Here is a 13,137-nt window from a genome sequence, read left to right on the forward strand (position 1 = left end):
TCCTTTTCGTCCGGGGTTGGCACAGTGGATCAAATATGGATCAAGTTTTGACTTGCCCTTCCTGACACCATTATTATACAGAGAATGAGCACAGGTTGAACCTGAAAATGAATTCAATGGGAAAAAGTCTGTAATTTTACTTCGTATTTATTTATAACTTAAGTGCTTTATACGGAAGTGAATGCACCATTGACTACGTCTCTGCTTTCTTCCAGATTGGATGATATTTTATTATATTCTATATAATTATTTTTCCTATCATTTATAAATTATATTCTGTCTAGTTTGTGGCCGACACAGTGAAATAAATCTTCATTTACTAAACAGTTCTCGTGGCAGCCCAGTGACAAGGCGGAAAGCTGACTGATGTTGCGAATGATCAACGCATCGACACCTGATTGGTCGAACGAACAACAGCTGTCACTAGCAGGCCAACCGGTTGCAACATTGGTGAATCTTTGTCCAATCAGGAACGAGCTTCGGACTCAACGGAACGCGATAATGGTCGTTTTGGAGGGTGGGGTGACTCAGCCGGAAAACAGATTTTTTTTTATTATTTTTTTTAAACACGTTGTAACCTGCTTGGATCATATCGGTGAGTCACGTTTGTTTCGGTTTATATTCTTAATCCATTTCTCTGTTTGAAACGTAAACCGTGACGTGTTCTTCACCGGTTCATGTTTAACGTCGTGTCGTCGGTGATGTGTTCACGGCACATGCCGCCTGTCAGTGTTCCGGACAGTTTGCCGGAATATAATTTATCTTGCTGTGTTTAATTTAGTAATGGTCAGATATTATTAAAATATGCAAACACTTCTGAGGCGTTCACGTGGATTTGAGACGCCAGCTGCTTGGTTACAGATTTAGTTTGAAAATCAGCAGAAGTGTGTTTGAGTTTTCCAACCACCAGCTAACACATTGAACTCGCGAGTGTATTTTGGCAGCAGAATTTGGCCCCAATTCACGATGCATCTTATCGCTCAGAGTGACTCCTAACTACGTTATTTTGGAAAAGACTCGAAAAAAATGTGGTTTTATCAGCCACAAGTTTAGGACTACTACTATTTGGTTTCAGAGTTCCCCCCCAAAACCTCTGGGCGCACCTCACTTTTGGCAACAGAGATCCCCTTTTCCGCAAAATACTGAAAATGAAATGCATATGTTTCTGTTCGACACATGCAAATGTCCAAACTCAGAAGATTTTGCACTCCTGAATCTGACCACCACTTCCAGAAGAGTGCTGCATACTTCAGGATTTGGAACAAACCTCTGTTGCTATCCTTGCAAATGACTCATATTTTTTTAAGGTTTGGGTATATTTTCTTTGAAATGCAAGGGTAGTGGCCAAGCGGTTATTGCGCTTGTTTCCAGTGTGGAAGATTCCCCGTTCTCTGCCCATTCTCCTTGTAATATGGAGTTGTGTCAGGAAGGGCATCTAGTGTAAAACGTGCCAAATCAGCATGTAAAGCCACCTCTGATCTGCTGTAGCGACCCAGAGTTAAAACAAGGGAAACCCCGAAGGGACTTACTTACTTCCAGATCCATGAAATGGCTTTGCACACTTCTGGAAGTCTTGCACAGTAGCACTCTCCTCCAGTCTATGCCATCCTCCACATGCGTCGACACAAGATGATAACATACATGTCTTGTGAATGTGACCATCGGAGGGTGCTGCAGTCTACCAGAAAGGGTGACACAGTTGTTGCACAATAAAAGCTTTGGTCACCTAATAGAAAAAGCTCAAGTTGCTTTTCTTTTTAAATTCTATTACTTGTGGATTGAGTCTTGCCTTAAATAACCCTCTCCTCTAATGTTGCTCTAATTGTGCAAAATCCCTAGAGTGTGTATGTGTATATGGGTGATTCTTTAACTACGGGCACTATTGGCCTTGTAAATGTAATTTCCACCACACCATTGCCTTACATTATAAAGCGCCTTGGGGCAACTGTTTGTTGTGATTTGGCGCTATATACATGTGCTCTGATGTCACTGTTTATTTCCATAGAAACTACCCAAACAATCTTTCATACAAACTGTTTAGGGACATTACAGTGTTGTGGTGGAAATTACGGCAGTAGTGTGGGACAACTACATTTTGTTTAAAAAAAAATCACAACAGTTGTATGACATTGAATACTCCAATTATGTTTTGATTATTTTACTGATATTTTATTCAGAGATATTTTAAAACATTAGAAAAAACGTTTCTTTACCATTCATTTTTATCATTGAAGATCAAAAGTCTGGGTGTGGGACAAGCACAAAACGGCAATATTTGCATATAATGATGCTGAAAAAAGGTGAAAAAGTCATCATAGACTACTAGAACAAATTTCTTAACACACTTTCATTGTAAAGATAACTATAAAAGTGTGAAATTTCCCCTTTTTTCTGTTTTTCATACAATATGATCAAAGGACATAAGTGCCCATAGTCTAAGAATCACCCATATACTGGACAAAGCCTGCCTAATGTCATCCATAGGATGTCTGTAGAGACTCTGAACCAGCAGGTTCTGTAAGCATTAGCAATACGATAATAATGGTGCACCCTGCCGATTCTAAAGCGACCACACATATGACTGCAGTGTTCCTACACATAGTACTGACCATGACAGACCTTTTTAAATTAAACATACAAATGCTTACAACTCTACAGATCAATTTCTTCTATCTATCTTTTTCTTCTGGTGTGGAGCATCATTGGAGTTAGATATTGACCTTGGGGAATCCCCCTGGCAGATCTATGTGTACGCATTCTGGGGCGTGCCATGAATCATATGAATGCAGTGTGTGCACACAATTAAAATTAAATTGTCATTTCAGCACTAGAAATACATTTGCGAGTGCACAAATGATCCATAATTGGATGCTCAAATTAACCAGGAAGGAGTTTCATAAAGAAGGCCATATTTATAACACATAAAGTAGATATCAATACCTTCAAAATGGAATCAGTTTGAAGAGTTTTATTTACTGCCCACATGAGCTAATTTCTTCTAATAAAATTTGACCACAAAATGCTTTTTTCAGATTTCCGAGGTTTCTCCCACAATAACTGTTTACCACAGATATGCCAAATTTACATATTTCATAGTCAGTATAGCTGGCATTGAGCCAAGAAATGGAAAGGCTTCTTTGAGTGTAATGGTATGCTTCAGTGTCTCAAACATGGATGCTCGCAATAGTCAATGTAATATTTTCCATAGTTTGAGCATACATAAACTTCACAGTTTAGTGTCAGTGTCTGTTGTTTGACTATAGTCCAAGTCTGGGTGTCCATGACAACTGCCACAGAAAATTTCAGGCCTCTACGTCCATTATTTGCTGAGATATTCTACCTTGAACATGGCTCCAGAAATGACGGCCATAATTTTTGCCTAAAAAAACGGCAGACCCCATGCACACTAAATTGGCCATATCTCAGAAACTACTTGGCCTACAGACCTCAAATGTCAGATTTGTTGTTCTGAATAGTCTTGGAATATTTGATTAAAATTTGAAGAAAATCTGAGACAAAGTGCGTGAGGCCCTCGTTGAATTGACATGGAATACACCAGTAGGCATGTCCAACCCTGCTTCTGGAGAGCGCCTGCCCGGCATGTTTTTCAACTCTCTTTACTCCACCCACGGCTAATTAACTCAATCGGGTGTGTTCGGCCAATCAAAAGCTGGTAAACACCTGTTAATTGACCAGGTGTGACTCGAGCAGGTAGGCATGGAAAATATGCAAGACAGGTGCGCTCCAGGAGCAAGGTTTAGACCCTTGATTTATACACTTCAGTGAATCCAGACTCTCTTTTAAGTGGGTGCAAGTAAAAAGGAGGGCGTTCCTCTAGGTGTTTTGAGTTATTATTAAACTGTTCAAAAAAAATAAAAAAAATACTGGACATGTGTAAAATATGTTGGCATTCATAACAGTTTAGCTGAGATATTTACAACCCCAGTTCCAGTGAGGTTGGGGTGTTGTGTAAAATGTAAATAAAAACAATACAATGATTTGCAAATCCTCTTCAACCTATATTCAACTGAATACACCACAAAGACAAGATATTTAATGTTCAAACTGATATACTTTTTTGTTTTTGTGCAAATATTTGCTCATTTTGAAATGGATGCCTGCAACACGTTTCAAAAAAGTTGGGACGGGGCAACAAAAGACTGGGAAAGTTGATGAATGCTCAAAGAACACCTAATGGGAAACAGGTAAGTGTCATGATTGGGTATAAAAGGAGCATCCCCAAAAGGCTCAGCTGTTCACAAGCAAAGATGGGGCGAGGATCACCACTTTGTGAACAACTGCATAAAAATAGTCCAACAGTTTAAGAACAATGTTTCTCAATGTTCAATTGCAAGGAATTTAGGGATTCCATCATCTACAGTCCATAATATAATCAGAAGATTCAGAGAATCTGGAGAACTTTCTACACGTAAGCAACAAGGCCGAAAACCAACACTGAATGCCCGTGACCTTCAATCCCTCAGGTGGCATTGCATTAAATACTGACATCATTGTGTAAAGGATCTTACTGCATGGGCTCAGGAACACTTCAGAAAACCACTGTCAGTTAACACAGTTTATCTCTACATCTACAAGTGCAAGTTAAAACTCTACTGTGCAAAGCGAAAGCCATACATCAACAACATCCAGAAACTCCGGCACCTTCTCTGGGCCCGAGGTAATTTGAAATGGACAGACACAAAGTAGAAAAGTGTGCTGTGGTCTGAGTCCACGTTTCAAATTGTTTTTGGAAATCATGGACAAAAGAGGGAAAAGACCATCCAGAATGTTAACAGTGCAATGTTCAAAAGCCAGCATTCTGTGATGGTATGAGGGTGTGTTATTGTCCATGGCATGGGCATCCATCAATGCTGAAAGGTACATCCAGGTTTTGGAGCAACACATGTTGCCATCCGAGCAACATCTTTTTCAGGGACGTCCCTGCTTATTTCAGCAAGACAATGCCAAGCCACATTCTGCACATGCTACAACAGCGTGGCTTCATAGTAAAAGAGTGTGGGTACTAGACTGGCATGTCTGCAGTCCAGACCTGTCGCCCATTGAAAATGTGTAGCGTATTATGAAGCGCAAAATACGACAACGGAGACCCTGGACTGTTGAACAACTGAAGTGGTACTTCAAGCAAGAATGGGAAAGAATTCCACCTATAAAGCTTCAACAATTAGTGTCCTCAGTTCCCAAATGCTTATTGAGTGTTGTTAGAAGGAAAGGTGATGTAACACAGTGGTAAACATACCACTGTCCCAGCTTTTCTGAAACATGTTGCAGGTATCTATTTAAAAATGAGCAAATATTTGCACAAAAACAATAAAGTTCATCAGTTTGAACATTAAATATCTTGTCTTTGTGGTGTATTTAATTGAATATAGGTTGAAGAGGATTTGCAAATCATTGTATTCTGTTTTTATTTACATTTTACACAATGTCCCAACTTCACTGGAATTGGGGTTGTAAGTTAGAATGATGATCTCATTCTTGTGCAGTTGCTTTTTTAAATTATTGTTAATGCAGTTTAATTCCAGTTTTATTTGTCATGGGTGATTTGCATTCTAAATTGGCAAAAGAGCACACTTGCTTTGTTGAAATGTAAAATATGTGCACAGTACAAAATTGTTCAATAACAGCCTTATTAGTAACTTCTGCTCCACTTCAGTACATCAGAGTTCTATGTTGCTGTATGTTGTCGTGGTTATTTCTGATATTCCAGTCACTTATTCCACTCATTTCCAACTAATGCAGCTCACCAGAAGGCTAATACACAACACTGGTGGGGTATTTTAATATTGAGATTACTGCGTATGGGAGTTTTCAACCTAAATTGATTTGTATGTGTCTTTGTTTAAGCCCGCCCTCTGTGAAGGTATTTGCCCTATTGAGGTTTTGAATCCCGCAAAATCTTGCAAAACTTCAGAGAGGTCGCCACTCTGTGAGATGTCATTAACATTGAGAAATGCGTTGAGACGCTCTGATCAGGCTGCACTTTATCCACTGCACATGGACAAAGCTCTCATGAATATGTTATCTGGGTTTTTAGATGTTGTCATTGTTTGTTTTATGTAAACATGCAAACATGCGAGAAGCTCAGGTTGTTTCTCCGTTATTTTCAATGGGAGTTGCTGTGATCGCTTCCTGTTTGTCATTCTGGTGTTCCAGAGTAATATATATAAAATGTCTGAAATTCGGTTTGCGTTCATTAAATTCCACGCAGGTTAAATGTAGCAGACACAGATTATTTTGAATATTTGTTTTAGCAATTTTTCAGGGTCTCATACGTGCAGTCCCTTATTAATGTGATGAAAAGCATAAAAAAAATACATTTAGGTAGTATAATATTCATTTGCAATTGTCATCATGTGGATTCTCTATGCTGTTTTGACTGCAGTGACTCTGGTGTGCAAGGAATTATGGGAGTTTGAACTCTGCTAAATAAATAATTTTATACTCACAACTGGGCTGTACAATACAGCTGAAATTTAGAATGACATCCTCTGGTTCTTGGAGCAGACAATGCTTGCATTCACAGTTTGGCCCTTTTTAATGTGATTAGTACTTGGCTTTGCTTTCCATTTGAGTCTGCAGGAATTCATCCAGAGTATGATTGCTACAGTAGAGGGGAAAATACCCCCACAAAATTCAAAACTCCTGGAAATATTGTCTTCTAAAATTAGAAAACATATTACATACTTCTCATCTGGAAGTCAGGTGAGGAAATACAAGCTACATGTGAGATTGTAAGATGACCGAAGAGAGACCTGAGTTTCTCTTTTGGTAAATTGGTTATGAAAGCTTGTTTGAAAGCTTTTTTAGTTTTGTCAGCAATGAAGTTCAGTTCAAGCTGAGACATTTGCATTAAACCTTACAGACCAAAACTGCAGTAATGTTTGCAGTCAGGATTAGAGAAGTATTTCTGATATGTCATGTTTTTTGGGTGGTGGGAACATCGATTTCTATTTAATCCACTAGATGGCGGATGCAGCCTGTAAGCTGTTGCCAGGAAGCTTCCATCTTGCTTAGCGTTATTACGCGTCGCCAGTCATTAGATTAAATAGAAATTGATGATACGTTGACTTAAACTTGGGTTAAAGTTATCTGAAAATGCCGTTTTGTGCAGCAACTAGCTTTGTGGAGTGAGCTTTCATAAGTGTGTATTATATGTTATATTAATGATGTCAGGAAATGACAAAAATTGCTGAATAAAGGTTAGAAAATGATTTATTTTTTTTGTGTCAATCTGTAGTCTGTAAAGTAGTGGAAATTGGAAGTCCCAAAAAACAGTTTTATTTGTTGTTATCTATCGTCGACCTGGTCGTTACTGTGAGTTTCTCTGTGAATTTTCGGACCTTAAGTCTGACTTAGTGCTTAGCTCAGATAAGATAATTATAGTGGGCGATTTTAACATCCACACAGATGCTGAGAATGACAGCCTCAACACTGCATTTAATCTATTGTTAGACTTGATTGGCTTTGCTCAAAATGTAAATGAGTCCACCCACCACTTTAATCATACCTTAGATCTTGTTCTGACTTATGGTATGGAAATTGAAGACTTAACAATATTCCCTGAAAACCCCCTTCTGTCTGATCATTTCTTAATAACATTTACATTTACTCTGATGGACTACCCAGCAGTGGGGAATAAGTTTCATTACAGTAGAAGTCTTTCAGAAAGCGCTGTAACTAGGTTTAAGGATATGATTCCTTCTTTATGTTCTCCAATGCCATATACCAACACAGGGCAGAGTAGCTACCTAAACTCTGTGAGTGAGATAGATTATCTCGTCAATAGTTTTATATCCTCATTGAGGACAACTTTGGATGCTGTAGCTCCTATGAAAAAGAGAGCCTTAAATCAGAAGTGCCTGACTCCGTGGTATAACTCACAAACTCGCAGCTTAAAGCAGATAACCTGTAAGTTGGAGAGGAAATGGCGTCTCACTAATTTAGAAGATCTTCACTTAGCCTGGAAAAAGAGTCTGTTGCTCTATAAAAAAGCCCTCCGTAAAGCTAGGACATCTTACTACTCATCACTAATTGAAGAAAATAAGAACAACCCCAGGTTTCTTTTCAGCACTGTAGCCAGGCTGACAGAGTCAGAGCTCTATTGAGCCGAGTATTCCTTTAACTTTAACTAGTAATGACTTCATGACTTTCTTTGCTAATAAAATTTTAACTATTAGAGAAAAAATTACTCATAACCATCCCAAAGACATATCGTTCTCGTTGGCTGCTTTCAGTGATGCCGGTATTTGGTTAGACTCTTTCTCTCCGATTGTTCTGTCTGAGTTATTTTCATTAGTTACTTCATCCAAACCATCAACATGTCTATTAGACCCCATTCCTACCAGGCTGCTCAAGGAAGCCCTACCATTAATTAATGCTTTGATCTTAAATATGATCAATCTGTCTTTATTAGTTGGCTATGTACCACAGGCTTTTAAGGTGGCAGTAATTAAACCATTACTTAAAAAGCCATCACTTGACCCAGCTATCTTAGCTAATTATAGGCCAATCTCCAACCTTCCTTTTCTCTCAAAAATTCTTGAAAGGGTAGTTGTAAAACAGCTAACTGATCATCTGCAGAGGAATGGTCTATTTGAAGAGTTTCAGTCAGGGTTTAGAATTCATCATAGTACAGAAACAGCATTGGTGAAGATTACAAATGATCTTCTTATGGCCTCAGACAGTGGACTCATCTCTGTGCTTGTTCTGTTAGACCTCAGTGCTGCTTTTGATACTGTTGACAATAAAATTTTATTACAGAGATTAGAGCATGCCATAGGTATTAAAGGCACTGCGCTGCGGTGGTTTGAATCATATTTATCTAATAGATTACAGTTTGTTCATGTAAATGGGGAATCTTCTTCACAGACTAAGGTTAATTATGGAGTTCCACAAGGTTCTGTGCTAGGACCAATTTTATTCACTTTATACATGCTTTCCTTAGGCAGTATTATTAGACAGCATTGCTTAAATTTACATTGTTACGCAGATGATACCCAGCTTTATCTATCCATGAAGCCAGAGGACACACACCAATTAGCTAAACTGCAGGATTGTCTTACAGACATAAAGACATGGATGACCTCTAATTTCCTGCTTTTAAACTCAGATAAAACTGAAGTTATTGTACTTGGCCCCACAAATCTTAGAAACATGGTGTCTAACCAGATCCTTACTCTGGATGGCATTACCCTGACCTCTAGTAATACTGTGAGAAATCTTGGAGTCATTTTTGATCAGGATATGTCATTCAATGCGCATATTAAACAAATATGTAGGACTGCTTTTTTGCATTTGCGCAATATCTCTAAAATTACAAAGGTCTTGTCTCAGAGTGATGCTGAAAAACTAATTCATGCATTTATTTCCTCCAGGCTGGACTATTGTAATTCATTATTATCAGGTTGTCCTAAAAGTTCCCTGAAAAGCCTTCAGTTAATTCAAAATGCTGCAGCTAGAGTACTGACAGGGACTAGAAGGAGAGAGCATATCTCACCCATATTGGCCTCTCTTCATTGGCTTCCTGTTAATTCTAGAATAGAATTTAAAATTCTTCTTCTTACTTATAAGGTTTTGAATAATCAGGTCCCATCTTATCTTAGGGACCTCATAGTACCATATCACCCCAATAGAGCGCTTCGCTCTCAGACTGCAGGCTTACTTGTAGTTCCTAGGGTTTGTAAGAGTAGAATGGGAGGCAGAGCCTTCAGCTTTCAGGCTCCTCTCCTCTGGAACCAGCTCCCAATTCGGATCAGGGAGACAGACACCCTCTCTACTTTTAAGATTAGGCTTAAAACTTTCCTTTTTGCTAAAGCTTATAGTTAGGGCCGGATCAGGTGACCCTGAACCATCCCTTAGTTATGCTGCTATAGACTTAGACTGCTGGGGGGTTCCCATGATGCACTGAGTGTTTCTTTCTCTTTTTGCTCTGTATGCACCACTCTGCATTTAATCATTAGTGATTGATCTCTGCTCCCCTCCACAGCATGTCTTTTTCCTGGTTCTCTCCCACAGCCCCAACCAGTCCCAGCAGAAGACTGCCCCTCCCTGAGCCTGGTTCTGCTGCAGGTTTCTTCCTGTTAAAAGGGAGTTTTTCCTTCCAACTGTCGCCAAGTGCTTGCTCACAGGGGGTCGTTTTGACCGTTGGGGTTTTTCCGTAATTATTGTATGGCTTTGCCTTACAATATAAAACGCCTTGGGGCAACTGTTTGTTGTGATTTGGCGCTATATAAATAAAATTGATTTGATTTAGTGACTTCAGTTTTACTGCCTGAATGCTTTGTCGTGATAAATATCTCACCAATCGTTGAGCGATTCAATTAGAAGTTTCACTTTCATGAGTTTCAGTTTATCCCTTTTTAATTAGCATCTGGGTTTTTGTTCACATCAGGTTTTCCATCCTGAGATATTCTGTAAGAGCAAATTCATAGAATGGAAATGCCTTTTCTCTCAATTTTGTGGGTCACATGACAGTCATTTTGACATTGTATATTCTGCTAATATAAGAAAATACAGGAATGAGATTAATTTCTCTGATATACTCTATATTGCAGTGTAGTGTTTTCAGATTTCTTTCATCTTGGTCCAGAAATTGTTGAATAATCTTACTTTCACCCTGGCTGGCATGCCTGTTTCATTTTATTTTGTTTTTCACGGAGAAGCGCTGCTTTTACGCAGCGCTTCTCCAGCCGCCAGTGGGTTAAGAGCAGTCTTTAATATTAATATCTTTAATATGACTCGAGCGTGTGAAGCTCTTACTTTCAACCCAAATGAATTAGGGATCAGACTAGTATCTCGTGTCGTGGCAGACATAGTGTGTTTGACAAACTGATGGTATTATTTTCTATCTTGCTTCACAAAATCTGAACTGGGACTAACAAATTCATAATTTATATAATAGACTAGTCTATTATATAAACAGTCTGATTCTCTTCTGTATTTGTTTTGACAAATAGTGGCTGTACAAATGTGGGACTGAGTTTGAATAAATGTAACAGCACAGTAATAGCACAGAAAATGCAGATTTATGGTGAAGCGCTCTTGAAAATGTTGATCATGCCCACATTGATTTCTATATATATATATCTGGTTGTTGGACTCTAACCAAGATGGCGGCTCTCTGGCAACAGCCAGCGAATGAGCGGATTGCCCATGTCCTCCATCTAGTGAGTAAATAAAAATCGATGGGTGGGTCATTTCTATGGAGTTTCCATAATTGCGATGTACAGACACAAAATTACAAAAATTGTCACTGTTGAGCGACTTGTGGACCTGCCTGCAGAGTAACTGCATTGTCTGTTAAAGATGACAAATATTGCAGCTTCTTTTTTTTTTTTTATTACTTTTAACAATCTTCACTTAAGGTTGTACGATTTTGATGGCTGACAAAAATTGTAACATTTATTAGAGCAACAATAGCATGTATTATACCCGATAATGCCACATTTTAAATTGTAACCTTGTGAGGAAAAATAGCACAAAACTTGACTGAAACTATTTTTGTCTGAACTGTAGAGAATAACATATGCTGTGCAAAACACAAGCAGTGTTAGAAAATGGATTAAACTGTCACAGATGTGGCAACAATGCTATGTGGATGAAATTGGGACCGTTGTGTACATGCAGATAGCTATTTGTATGAATACAACTAATGATACAGGAGTTGAATGAGTGTCTTGAATTCTAATTGACATAAGCTGGGCTGCTATTGTCAGTACTTGATATTTGACACCTGACTTTTTTTTTTGTGGTTTTCTTGTACATAAATAAAGGAAACTCAATTGGGACCTGAAAATGGGGGTAATCTGTGATAAATGTAGCAATGTAGAGCAGTGTGAGCAATTGGGAAAGTCTTAAAAAGCTTGTAAATAACTGTTGTGGGACACATTGTGATCCACAAAATGTAAATAATATAAGTTTTTAAAATAGTTTTGGAGGTTCTACAACTTATACTCTGTTGCAACTTATATACTGAAAAATCACACATTCCCTATTAATAATGATAATTATTTATGTAGGACACTCCCAGGAATCAAAACACTAAACAAAATAAACTTGAACAAGAAAAAAAAAAACATGCCAAAAATAAAAATACGCTAGAACAATGCACAAAAATCCTAAATGAAAGAGCTGATAATGGAGGAAAAAAGGTGGTTTTGTTTTTTTCCGATTCAAGAGGCATTTTTTAACAGATGCGACTTGTACTCCGGTGCGACTTATATTACAGAAAATATGGTAATTTGTGCGGATATGGTAGTCAGGCATAATTTCTCCATTCACATTTCATTTCCAGGGAACAGAACCATGAGACGCAAACAAAACTGCCTCTAGAGTCTGGACACTATTGGATAGACATACAACCAGCCAATGCAGCGAAGCATGTGATGTAGGCAGAGCAACAGTGAGACAAGTGTGAGCAACATGCAGTCAGGAGTAAGGCAAACAGATCTTTCTTATAAAGGAAGGCTTTTAGCTGGAGCTTTGTGGAAAACTGTGGTAATAAGTGTGGGAGTAGTGCATTTGCAACATGATCAGTCTAGAATATATATCAAAAAATCACTTTTTGAAATAACTTACAAAAAATACTGAACTTCTTCACAAATTGTAATTTGTTTTTAGATCTACCTGTATACAGATTAATGAAGCATATGCAGAATATATTTGTAACTCTGCTGAGGAGAAATAGTGTCTTTGTTTGGAAAATGGCAGCCTTTTTCCCCTCCTGTTGCCATGACGAATCATTATCTGTGACTCATTGAAGAGGGTTTTTAATCTCCACAGGTATGTAATTTTCTCATGATTAACTCAGAATTGATGAAATCTAATGTATGTTTCACTTCATTGTGTAATAGCACACATTTTGTATTATGCCACATTTTCTAAGAAACAGTCTGAACACAATGCGTAACACCAACGCTCCAAGGCCCAAATCTGTGTTATGTATCAGTTAGCCTGTTCAGCAGAAAACTCAAAAACCACGCATAGATTGTATTTTTTTTTTTTTTTAGACAACGTAAATTACCTGAAGTTGTGCAGTAAGATGTTTCTAAGCAAACTTTTTTTAACTTTTTTTAAAGCACATTATAAATCCCGTTGCTCACAACAGAAGCGTTCAGC

The 13,137-nt window shown here is 38.2% G+C and overlaps 1 protein-coding gene across 1 annotated transcript in view; it reads left to right on the plus strand.

Moving 5' to 3' along the window:
• The first annotated feature begins 445 nt into the window (after window positions 1–445).
• The window catches only part of mapre2 (microtubule-associated protein, RP/EB family, member 2), a 29,149-nt gene continuing 16,457 nt past the window's right edge, over window positions 446–13,137 (plus strand). The window contains exon 1 of the mRNA XM_034184102.1: window positions 446–595. The gene's annotated coding sequence lies outside the window, so the exon portion shown is untranslated. The remainder of the gene's footprint in view (window positions 596–13,137) is intronic.

Source organism: Thalassophryne amazonica, chromosome 12, assembly GCF_902500255.1.
Source record: "Thalassophryne amazonica chromosome 12, fThaAma1.1, whole genome shotgun sequence".
NCBI classification, from domain to species: domain Eukaryota; kingdom Metazoa; phylum Chordata; class Actinopteri; order Batrachoidiformes; family Batrachoididae; genus Thalassophryne; species Thalassophryne amazonica.